The 13,564-nt window shown below is 36.1% G+C and overlaps 1 protein-coding gene across 2 annotated transcripts in view; it reads right to left on the minus strand.

Moving 5' to 3' along the window:
- The window catches only part of raph1a (Ras association (RalGDS/AF-6) and pleckstrin homology domains 1a), a 104,035-nt gene extending 93,733 nt beyond the window's left edge, over window positions 1-10,302 (minus strand). Inside the window, exon 1 of one of the 2 annotated variants that reach the window (XM_061970933.2) lies at window positions 9,761-10,302. The gene's annotated coding sequence lies outside the window, so the exon portion shown is untranslated. The remainder of the gene's footprint in view (window positions 1-9,760) is intronic. The other variant, XM_061970932.2, reaches the window with a different exon arrangement.
- Between the last annotated feature and the right edge of the window lie 3,262 nt (window positions 10,303-13,564).

The raw sequence follows: 13,564 nt of genomic DNA on the forward strand, positions 1-13,564 counted from the left end.
CCATTAAGTACCAAAATATGACCGGTGTTTACCTATAGTATTTGTTTAAAAAAGTTAGCCTAAAAACGTTAGCATGCTAACAGATAGAATTTGCCAGGTGACAAAATCAACGACGCTTAGATGTAAACCTAGAAAATTGGCAAAAAAAAAAGTACCGGTAACTAACGGTAATTTGCCTCAAGTACCAAAATATATTAATCTGCAATGTGTACCTGAAAAATGTGTTTAAAAAGTTATCATGCTAACTTTAGCATACATCGAGTATCAAAATATGACTGGTGTATACCTATAACATTTGTGTAAAAAGCTACACTACCAACGTTAGCATGCTAACAGGTAGCATTCGAATATAAATGACGCTGAGACGTAAACCTGGAAAGTCGGCTAAAAAAGCTAGCATGCTAAATACTAACACTAGCATGGGTCAAGTACAAATATATTACTGTGCAATGTATACATGAAAAATGTGTTTTAAAAAGTTAGCATACTAACGTTAGCATGCATTAAGTATCAAAATATGACTGGTGTTTACTTATAACAGTTGTCAGGTAACAAAATAAATGACGCTGAGATGTAAATCTGGAAAACTGGCAGGAAAAAAGCGAGAATGTCAAAACACTAACTGTAATATGCCTCAAGTACCAAAACATATCAATCTGCAATGTGTATAGATTTGGGAGTGTCTTTTTACCATTGACCATTATTGTATTAAAAAGACTACACCAAAAAAACTCTCAATTTGTTATTATTATTCCGTCACAAAACCTTGGCGCGCTCCAAAGCTCACAGTTTTCATCTGATCAGAACCATTACAGTGTCAAAAGGTTTGGCCTGGCCGGGGAAAAGCGATCCTCCACCCCCCAAAAAACAGAAGAAAAAAAAGATTACCGTATTTTTCGGAGTATAAGTCGCTCCGGAGTACAAGTCGCACCGGCCGAAAATGCATAATAAAGAAGGAAAAAAACATATATATGTAAGTCGCACTGGAGTATAAGTCGCATTTTTGGGGGAAATTTATTTGATAAAACCCAACACCAAGAATAGACATTTGAAAGGCAATTTAAAATAAATAAAGAATAGTGAACAACAGGCTGAATAAGTGTACGTTATATGAGGCATAAATAACCAACTGAGAACGTGCCTGGTATGTTAACGTAACATATTATGGTAAGAGTCATTCAAATAACTATAACATATAGAACATGCTATATGTTTACCAAACAATCTGTCACTCCTAATCGCTAAATCCCATGGAATCTTATACGTCTAGTGTCTTACGTGAATGAGCTAAATAATATTATTTGATATTTTACGGTAATGTGTTGATAATTTCACACCTAAGTCGTTCCTGACTATAAGTCGCACCCCCGGCCAAACTATGAAAAAAACTGCGACTTATAGTCCGAAAAATACGGTACCCAGAATTCCCGGTTTTACAGACATTTTTCCCCATTGAAAATGAATGGGCCATTTTTCGAACTTGCACAATTCTCACATTTCTCAACTGATTCAACCGTTGCAAAATCCACACAATCATCTCACCTTGGACAATCAAACTACCTTTTTCCAAGTTCACGAAAATTTCCAGGAATTTTATATATTGTTTTCCAAAGCCCTATTTCCCCTCTTCCTGGAAAGTTTTCACAATCCACATTTTTCAGCTGTTTTGGACAATTCCACCTTCAAAACATACTTCTTAATTTGGACAGTCGTAAAAAGTTTCCGGTTTTCCCCAAATTCCAGGAATTCCGATATACCAATTCAAATTCAAACTGTTACTATGTCAACATTTTTCAAACGATTCAAAAAATTCCAACACCAACCCATTCATATCATCTCGGACAATTGTGCTCGTATCAATATTTTCTAAAAAAAAATCCAGTTTTTCCCATTCAAATGAATGGACGTATTCATGGTTATACAATGCCTAAAATTCTCTGAATTTTGCGCCATTGTTTACCCGATTCCGACCTTTCCACTATCAACCCACACTACTCTTTACGTATGTCAAACACAAAACATGCTGTCCCTTTCCCAAAATTCCCCGTTTTCTGGTCAATTTCTCCCGATTGACAATGAATGGGAAATATACAATCGCCTGCATATCCCACATTTCCCATCCGATTCGAACCGTTCCAACATCCACACACAATTGCCTCACCCTGGACATTCAAGCATTTCAGTTCCGCTCACGCATACGAGTGAGAAGAGAATGTCAAAATCTCCAAAACTTTTTTTTTTTCCCCCCAAAAGGGACCGTAGTCAGACCAATGTGGTCCGTAAATGATGCAAGGCACTCGTCCTACACACCACCTTAGCCATGCTCACCCTTTAGCGCACAGCTGTAACTTCTTGGCACTAAACCTGCAGAATAGTTCTTCTCAGGTTTCTATGTTTACATTTTGCACTATTTTCTTACGCTTTATTAAAATTTTTTTTATATATTCCTTATTTTGGACCTTCATTTTGAGGTGATTGTTAATTTTGTTTGCATTGTTTCCATAATTGTGTTGACATTTCCTCTCCTTTCTGCCTTGATAGCTGAAGGGGTTATAATACATTTTATATATTTTTCTTGGTCCTTATTTTCCATAGGTGATACAAATATCAATAATTATCGATATTGACCAATATAATACACTTATATCGTGATACAGTTTTCAGCCATATCGCCCAGCCATAACCAAACTACATCAGGTTTCCACCTGTTTGTTTGCAGCTTGGTGTCAAAACTGTTTTTTAGACGGGTGGGGCCAGGAAAGCAACCATTTAAATTTTTGGTAGCGATCCAATAAATTCCTTTCACGCTCACTGATATCACGACACAAACTTTTACATCTTGTTGAGTTCTCTGTGAATAAACCCAGCAGGCACAAGACATTGATACAACGTTGATGATACATACAGGTTTTTTTTTTTAAACTGACTTTTAAACAATGTTGCAAAATAGTTGGGTTTGTAAACTGAGACAATGTTGGTGTCCAATGTTTGATCCACGTTGTTGGTTGGGAAATGACCAAATTTCAACGGTCTAATCAACATCACAACCTGACATTGATTAAACGTTGTCAAAAAGCATGTTGTTTCAACGTTGTATTTGTGTTGTAGAATATTGGTTGCGAAATGACCAAATTTCAATGGTCAAATCAACGGTAGAACCCGACTGATTAAACATTGCGTTTGTGTTGTAGAATGACCAAATTTCAATGGTCAAATCAACGTCACAACCTGACAGATTAATCGTTGTTAAAAAGCATGTTGTTTCAACGTTGCATTTGTGTTGTAGAATATTGGTTGTGATATGACTAAAATTCAACGGTCATATCAACGTCACAACCTGACATTGATTAAACGTTGTCAAAAAACATGTTTCAACGTTGTATTTGTGTTGTAGAATATTGGTTGCGAAATGACCAAATTTCAATCCTCAAATCAACGGTAGAACCTGACTGATTAAACATTGCGTTTGTGTTGTAGAATGACCAAATTTCAATGGTCAAATCAACGTCACAACCTGACATAGATTAATCGTTGTTAAAAAGCATGTTGTTTCAACGTTGCATTTGTGTTGTAGAATATTGGTTGTGATATGACTAAAATTCAACGGTCATATCAACGTCACAACCTGACATTGAATAAACGTTGTCAAAAAGCATGTTGTTTCAATGTTGTATTTGTGTTGTGGAATATTGGTTGGTGGCAACACTAAATTGGCCCTAGTGTGTGAATGTGCGTGTGAATGTTGTCTGTCTGTCTGTGTTGGCCCTGCGATGAGGTGGCGACTTGTCCAGGGTGTACCCCGCCTGCCGCCCGGGTGCAGCTGGGATGGGCTCCAGCGGGGACAGGCGGTAGAGAATGGATGGATGGATGGAATATTGGTTGGGAAATTACCAAAATTCAACAGTCAAATCAACATCACAACCTGACATTGATTAAACGTTGTCAAAAAGCATCTTGTTTCAACGTTGTATTTGTGTTGTAGAAAGACCAAATTTTAAATGGGCAAATCAACGTCACAACCTGACATTGATTCATCGTTGTTAAAAAGCAGGTTGTTTCAACGTTGCATTTGTGTTGTAGAATATTGGTTAGGAAATGACCAAATTTCAATGGTCAAATCAACGTCACAAACTGACATTTATTAAACGTCGTCAAAAAGCATTGTTTCAACGTTGTATTTGTGTTGTAGAGCGACAAAATTTTAATGGTCAAATCAACGTCACAACCTGACATTGATTAATTGTTGTTAAAAAGCAGGTTGTTTCAATGTTGCATTTGTGTTGTAGAATATTGGTTGGGATATGACTAAAATTCTACAGTCAAATCAACGCCACAACCTGACATTAAATAAATGTTGTCAAAAAGCATGTTGTATTTGTGTTGTGGGATATTGTTTGGGAAATGACCAAATGTCAATGGTCAAATCAATGTCACAACCTGACATTGTTTAAACGTTGTTAAAAAGCAGGTTGTTTCAATGTTGCATTTGTGTTGTAGAATATTGGTTGGGATATGACTAAAATTCAACGGTCAAATCAACTTCACAACCTGACATTGAATAAACCTTGTCAAAAAGCATGTTGTATCTGGTTGTGGGATATTGGTTGGGAAATGACAAAAAATTTCAATGGTCAAATCAACGTCATAACCTGACATTTATTAAACGTTGTCAAAAAGCATCTTGTTTCAACGTTGTATTTGTGTTGTGGAAAGACCAAATTTTAAATGGGCAAATCAACGTCACAACCTGACATTGACTAAACGTTGTCAAAAATCATCTTGTTTCAACGTTGTATTTGTGTTGTAGAAAGACCAAATTTTAAATGGGCAAATCAACGTCACAACCTGACATTGATTAATAGTTGTTAAAAAGCATGTTTCAACATTGCATTTATGTTGTAGAATATTGGTTAGGAAATGACCAAATTTCAATGGTCAAATCAACGTCACAAACTGACATTTATTAAACGTCGTCAAAAAGCATTGTTTCAACGTTGTATTTGTGTTGTAGAGCGACCAAATTTTAATGGTCAAATCAACGTCACAACCTGACATTGATTAAACGTTGTTAAAAAGCATGTTTCAACGTTGCATTTTTGTTGTAGAATATTGGTTGGGATATGACTAAAATTCAACGGTCAAATCAACGTCACAACCTGACATTGAATAAATGTTGTCAAAAAGCATGTTGTATTTGTGTCGTGGGATATTGGTTGGGAAATGACCAAATTTCAATGGTCAAATCAACGTCACAACCTGACATTGATTAAACGTTGTTAAAAAGCATGTTGTTTCAACGTTGCATTTTTGTTGTAGAATATTGGTTGGGATATGACTAAAATTCAACGGTCAAATCAACGTCATAAACTGACATTGAATAAACCTTGTCAAAAAGCATGTTTCAATGTTGTATTTGATGTTGTGGAATATTGGTTGGGAAATGACCAAATTTCAATGGTCAAATCAACGTCACAACCTGACATTGATTAAACGTTGTTAAAAAGCAGGTTGTTTCAATGTTGCATTTGTGTTGTAGAATATTGGTTGGGATATGACTAAAATTCAACGGTCAAATCAACTTCACAACCTGACATTGAATAAACGTTGCCAAAAAGCATGTTTCAATGTTGTATTTGATGTTGTGGAATATTGGTTGGGAAATTCCCCAAATTCAACGGTCATATCAACGTCACAACCTGACATTTATTAAAGGTCGTCAAAAAGCATCTTGTTTCAACGTTGTATTTGTGTTGTAGAACGACCAAATTTCAACGGTCAAATCAAGGTCACAACCTGACATTGATTGAACGTTGTTAAAAAGCATGTTGTTTCAACGTTGCATTTGTGTTGTAGAATATTGTTTGGGATATGACTAAAATTCAACGATCAAATCAACGTCACAACCTGACATTGAATAAACCTTGTGAAAAAGCATGTTGTATTTGTGTTGTGGGATATTGGTTGGGAAATGACCAAATTTAAATGGTCAAATCAACGTTACAACCTGACATTGATTAATCGTTGTTAAAAAGCATGTTGTTTCAACGTTGCATTTGTGTTGTAGAATATTGGTTGGGATATGACTCAAATTCAACGGTCAAATCAACGTCACAACCTGACATTGAATAAACCTTGTGAAAAAGCATGTTGTTTCAATGTTGTATTTGATGTTGTGGAATATTGGTTGGGAAATTCCCCAAATTCAACGATCATATCAACGTCACAACCGGACATTTATTAAAGGTCGTCAAAAAGCATCTTGTTTCAACGTTGTATTTGTGTTGTAGAATGACCAAATTTCAACGGTCAAATCAAGGTCACAACCTGACATTTATTAATCGTTGTTAAAAAGCATGTTGTTTCAACGTTGTATTTGTGTTGTAGAATATTGGTTGGGATATGACTAAAATTCAACGGTCAAATCAACGTCACAACCTGACATTGAATAAACCTTGTGAAAAAGCATGTTGTATTTGTGTTGTGGGATATTGGTTGGGAAATGACCAAATTTCAATGGTCAAATCAACGTCACAACCTTACATTGATTAAACGTTGTTAAAAAGCATGTTGTTTCAACGTTGCACTTGTGTTGTAGAATATTGGTTGGGATATGACTAAAATTCAACGGTCAAATCAACGTCACAACCTGACATTGAATAAACCTTGTGAAAAAGCATGTTGTATTTGTGTTGCGGGATATTGGTTAGGAAATGACCAAATTTCAATGGTCAAATCAACGTTACAAGCTGACATTGATTAATCGTTGTTAAAAAGCAGGTTGTTTCAACGTTGTATTTGTGTTGTAGAATATTGGTTGGGAAATGACTAAAATTCAACGGTCAAATCAACGTCAGAACCTGACATTGAATAAACCTTGTGAAAAAGCATGTTGTTTCAATGTTGTATTTGATGTTGTGGAAAATTGGTTGGGAAATTCTCCAAATTCAACGGTCATATCAACGTCACAACCTGACATTTATTAAAGGTCGTCAAAAAGCATCTTGTTTCAACGTTGTATTTGTGTTGTAGAATGACCAAATTTCAACGGTCAAATCAAGGTCACAACCTGACATTGATTAAACGTTGTTAAAAAGCATGTTGTTTCAACGTTGCATTTGTGTTGTAGAATATTGGTTGGGATATGACTAAAATTCAACGGTCAAATCAACGTCACAACCTGACATTGAATAAACCTTGTGAAAAAGCATGTTGTATTTGTGTTGTGGGATATTGGTTGGGAAATGACCAAATTTCAATGGTCAAATCAACGTCACAACCTGACATTGATTAAACGTTAAAAAGCAGGTTGTTTCAACGTTGCATTTGTGTTGTAGAATATTGGTTGGGATATGACTAAAATTCAACGGTCAAATCAACGTCACAACCTGACATTGAATAAACCTTGTCAAAAAGCATGTTGTTTCAATGTTGTATCTGGTTGTGGGATATTGGTTGGGAAATGACAAAAAATGTCAATGGTCAAATCAACGTCATAACCTGACATTTATTAAACGTTGTCAAAAAGCATGTTGTTTCAACGCTGTATTTGTCCATCCATCCATCCATCTTCTACCGCTTATCTGAGGTCGGGTCACAGGGGCAGCAGCCTAAGCAGGGAAGCCCAGACTTTCCTCTCCCCAGCCACTTCGTCCAGCTCCTCCCGGGGGATCCCGAGGCGTTCCCAGGCCAGCCGGGAGACATAGTCTTCCCAACGTGTCCTGGGTCTTCCCCGTGGCCTCCTACCGGTCGGAGGTGCCCTAGACACCTCCTTAGGGAGGCGTTCGGGTGGCATCCTGACCAGATGCCCGAACCACCTCATCTGGCTCCTCTCGATGTGGAGGAGCAGCGGCTTTACTTTGAGCTCCCCCCGGATGGCAGAGCTTCTCACCCTATCTCTAAGGGAGAGCCCCGCCACCCGGCGGAGGAAACTCATTTCGGCCGCTTGTACCCGTGATCTTGTCCTTTCGGTCATAACCCAAAGCTCATGACCATAGGTAGGCATGTTGTATTTGTGTGTGTATTGGTTGGGAAATTACCAAAATTCAACGGTCAAATCAGCGTCACAACCTTGACATTGATTAAACGTTGTCAAAAAGCAGGGGCGTCACTAGCTTTTAAGGACAGGGGGGGCTTAGCCCCCAGGAGATGCACAGGATGCGAGCGAACGTTACGCACAAGCACAAAACTTCACAAACGGCTAACAAAGACTTAGAAATTATTCATTGTTATTTTTTTTATTTTTTTTAAATGCACGGGACGAAATGAAATGCTCCCCGGGACGATGGCTTTTAACCATTTTTTTTCTTTTTCTTTTTATGTATTTATTCATTTTACATTTTATATTAAATGTCTTGGTTTTTCCTCCCTCTGAAAATCCTATGAAATGTTTAACAAGCCATCCTATAATAATACAACAGCTATTAATATAACAATACAAAAAGACCAATATATTTAATTATGTTTTTTTCATTATTTTAACAATAGGCTAATGTATATTACTTTATATAGATTCTACAAGAAACACAAAACTTAAAAACGGAATTATTTACAATTGCACACACAAGGTTTCGTGCAGCTTCACTCATTGTAAAGGAAGATAATGTGCTTCGTACACCTGCAGGACCGCAAGCAAGGTCGCAGAGAAAATGCGGGCTGGAATTTGAGTGATGTGGGCATTTTCTATATGAACAAGTGGAATGGATTGGATACCTACGCACTAAAGGGGCTCTCTACCTTACGCAACGAAGTGAGGGGAAACTGAGTGAATAATAACAGGTTATATGATTATTTATTTAAACTCATATTCGGGCCACTTTATAATGAATATGTATTTGTAAAAAAATAAAAAAATAAAATAAAACACCAAATTATTTAGGGGGGCTTAAGAATATTTTATGGGGGCTTGAGCCCCCCTAAAATAGGCCTAACAACGCCAATGTCAAAAAGCATCTTGTTTCAACATTATGCTGGAGTTGCTCAACGTCAGGACCTAATTCAACAAGTTCACAATGTTGTTTTAATGTCTCGTGCCTGCTGGGAAGCCTCGCGGTATTGAAGTGTTTGCTATTCTTGTGGTTTGTGTCTTGGTTTCCCCCACATATACAACTCATGATCACATCCTAAAATAAAATAAAAAAAACCTTCCTAAAAATAATTTAGTTGAGAGTCTGCATTAATTCTGCAACCTTTTTAGTGACTTCGCAGCTGTCATTGTGAGGGGGGTTGGGGGGTGGGGTTGAAGGGGTGGACACGCCCATGTGTGCGTCATTCCCTCACGCGTGCCACGCCTTGCTTGTGTCCGCCCCTGCACGCCTGGTCCTGGCCCTCCAGGCTGCGGCAACACAACCCAAAAGAGGCCGGCTGGAGGGGGCTGTCAGCCGGCTGCAGACGCGCTGTCAGCCGGTTGCGGTTCGCATTCATTGCCGGTGTGCGTGTGTGTGTGTGTGTGTGCGCGCGCACAGCCAGGCCCTGCGGCGTTTTGGGTGCACGGAATAACGGCGTGCAAGGGCAGGAAGCAACGTGAATGCAACATTGGTGTCAAAATAAATAAATACATTTTCATTTTCCATTAATCACTCTTTTTTTGTATGTGTTCACGCAGAGGAGGACACACACTGGACGAATTACCTTCTAAAATGTCATCGCTAGCTGTCGTTAGGAGGCGCAGAATGTGATGAAAATGGAAGAACAACGAACGCTGACACAAACAGATGCGTTAAGGCGATGGGGGGGACAAGAAGAAGAAAAAAAAGATACTTACCGCCGTGATTTTGGGCGCCGAGCGAAGAAGCGACCGGTGCGGACCCCCAGCAGGGCGACGACCGAGGCTTGTGCCGGTTTGGTTCCCGGTTCAGGCAGACTCCTTTACCGTCACTCGGACCCCGTGTGCCCCCCTTTAGCCGCCCGCCTGCTCGCACACTGCACGCCCAGAACGCTGCTGAGGCAAGTTAGCAGCTAAGCTACCGGGCCGACTTCCGGGTATGCTTTTCAAAGTAAAAGTCGCAGTGAACACGTCAATGGATACTTTTGCGAACACGGAACCATGTTTAGGCCGAATGTAACCCCTCCACATGTTCACCAGTCTGTTTATCGTCAATTTGACTCACGTACGCGTTATTTCGACGGGCTTGTTTTCATTAAAAGCCTTGAAATCGACGTCATTCTTTCATACAGACCATGCTGCGGATCATCGACATATTGTTTTTATGTCTTTATTCCTCTTTCGTCTGTTCGCCCTAAACCCGCGAACAATACAAAAAGATCGAAACCCGTATTTGGGAGACGAAGATCCCGTCCACTTTCGGTGTTCCGGTTGGACACCGAATCCCGAAAAAAGTCCACGGGAGCGCGCATCCCTGATGTCCTGAGCGCGTTCACAAATCCTTGTTTATATTCTATTCTTTACTTCCACCTAGTAACGTAAATAAAACTCAAACATACATCTAATAACGTCCATACAAGCCAAAACATACATCTAATAACGTAAATATAAGTCAAAACATACATCTAACAACGTAAATATAAGTCAACACATACATCTAATAATGTGAATATAAGTCAAACATACATCTAATAAAGTCAATATAACTCAAACATACATCTAATGTGAATATAAGTCAAACATGCATCCAATAACGTAAATATAAGTCAAACGAACATCTAATAACGTAATATAAGTCAAACATACATCTAATAACATCAATATAAGTCAACACATACATCTAATAAAGTAAATATAAGTCAAAACATACATCTAATAACGTATCAGTCAAAACATACAATAACATAAATATAAGTCAAAACATAGATCTAATAACGTAAATATAAGTCAAAATATACATCCAATAACGTAAATATAAGTCCAAAACATACATCTAATAACAAAACATAAGTCAAACATACATTTAATAATGTCAATATAAGTCAAAACATACAACTAATAACGTAAATATCAGTCAAAACATACAATAATGGAAATATAAGTCAAAACATACATCTAATAACGTAAATGTAAGTCAAAACATACATCTAATAACGTAAGTATCAGTCAAAACATACAATAACGTAAATATAAGTCAAAACATACATCTAATGACGTAAATATGTCAAAATATACATCCAATAATGTAAATATAAATCAAACATACATCTAATAACGTAAATATAAGCGAAAACATACATCTAATAACGTAAATATAAGTCAAAACATACATCTTATAATGTAAATATAAGTCAAAACATACATCTAATAACGTAAATATAAGTCAAAACATACATCTAGAAACGTAAGTATCAGTCAAAACATACAATAACGTAAATATAAGTCAAAACATACATCTAATGATGTAAATATAAGTCAAAATATACATCCAATAACGTAAATATAAGTCAAACATACATGTAATAACGTAATTATAAGCCAAAACATACATCTAATAACGTAAATATAAGTCAAAACATACATCTTATAATGTAAATATAAGTCAAAACATACATCTAATAATGTAAATATAAGTCAAACATACATATAATAGCGTCAATATAACTCAAACACAACTAATAACGTAAATATAAGTCAAAACATACATCTAATAACGTAAATATAAGTCAAACATACATCTAATAATTCAAATACAAGCCAAAACATACATCCAATAACATAAATATAAGTCAAAACATACATCTAATAACGTAAATATAAGTCAAAACATACAATAACGAAAACATGAGTAAAAACATACATCTAATAACGAAAACATGAGTAAAAACATACATCTGATAACGTAAATATACATCAAAACATACATCTAATAACGTAAATATATGTCAAACATACATCTAATAACGTAAATATAAGTCAAACATACATCTAATAATGTCAATATAAGTCAAACATACATCTAATACTGTCAATATAAGTCAAAACATATATCTAATAACGTAAATATAAGTCAAAACATATATCTAATAACGTAAATATCAGTCATACAATAATGTAAATATAAGTCAAAATATACATCTAATAACGTAAATATAAGTCAAAACTATCATCTAATAACGTGCACATCAGTTAAAACATACAATAACGTAAATATAAGTCAAAATATACAACTAATTACGTAAATATAACTCAAAATATACATCCAATAACGTACATATAAATCAAACATACATATAATAACGTAAATATAAGTCAAAACATACATCTAATAACGTAAATATAAGTCAAAACATACATTTAATAACGTAAATATAAGTCAAAATATACATCTAATAACGTAAATATAACCCCATATAAACAAAAATACCCATCCATCCATCCATTTCTACCGCTTATTCACAGCTGCTTATTCAGTCTTTTCATATCAAAGTCTGACCTCTAGTGGAGAACTAAGAAAAAATGCAAGGTTTTTAATGGGTAAATACTGAGGCCTGCCAGCAGGGAGCGACAAACATGACATAAACAAAACGTCTATTTTTGTCAATCGTAAATAACATTTATTAGTGCAAATATAAATGTTAATGCGTGGAAGTCGGAATATACCATAAAATAATTACAAATACTAAATTAAAAAATAATTTGGTGCTCCTGGTCAACAGAGGGCAGCATTTCCCTTCATATATAATAAATACATGCTCGCATTAGTTTGCTGTTGGGATCTCGATACTGTATCAACAAATCCACGGTATCGACAGTAACAATATGCCATCCATCCATTTCTACCGCTTTGTCCCTTGTGTGTAATATTTATTCCTAATACACAAACATAACATTACCTCATCACAAATTCTTACTGTATAATTTAAAAAAAGTTACTGTATAATGCAATGAATGCATTTTTGTGTGAAAGCTAACAAATCTAATTTATAATTTACGCATTACCGCCAATGACCAACAGAGGGCAGCATTGTCTCTCTCTGCAAATAACGAAGATAGCAATGGTCGACATTAGTTGACTGAGTGCTTGTTGTCTTGCGGTTTAAATGAATAAATCAATGTATTTTCAATAAAAATAAACAGTTTATGTGGTATTTTATTTGAATAATAATAATAGTAGTACCAAATTGCTCTGTTTATTTAATACCGTCAGTTGCCAGTTGCCTTGAATTCTGTATGTAAAAATATAAGCTAGTAAAATCTGGTACATTGTATACATTATTGGATGAGGTACAGTAATAATAGAACTATTTGACGGTTTCATATTTACAGTAGTAGTGGCCAATACAGAAGATAATAGTTATTCAGTTGTAAAACTGCTGCTGACCAACAGAGGGCAGCATTTTCCCTTTTACTGAACACCGCACAAGCTAGCAATATAACTGATGCTAGCTAGCTTGACTAGGGTTCAAAATATTAATAAAGCAATTGTATTTTCGAAAAAAAACCCAAATGTATCATTATCAATAATGTATCATTTAATCTTTTTCAATAGAATTAGTACACACAACAAAATGCACTTTCGCTAGCAAGCTGTGTATAAAAATATAAGCTAGCAATAACTGCTATGTCCAGTTGTATACAATGCTGCATGGTGTACAGTAATAGTAATTAAGGATGTCCGAT

The sequence above is a fragment of the Nerophis lumbriciformis genome, linkage group LG13, assembly GCF_033978685.3.
Source record: "Nerophis lumbriciformis linkage group LG13, RoL_Nlum_v2.1, whole genome shotgun sequence".
Taxonomy (NCBI): Eukaryota; Metazoa; Chordata; class Actinopteri; order Syngnathiformes; family Syngnathidae; genus Nerophis; species Nerophis lumbriciformis.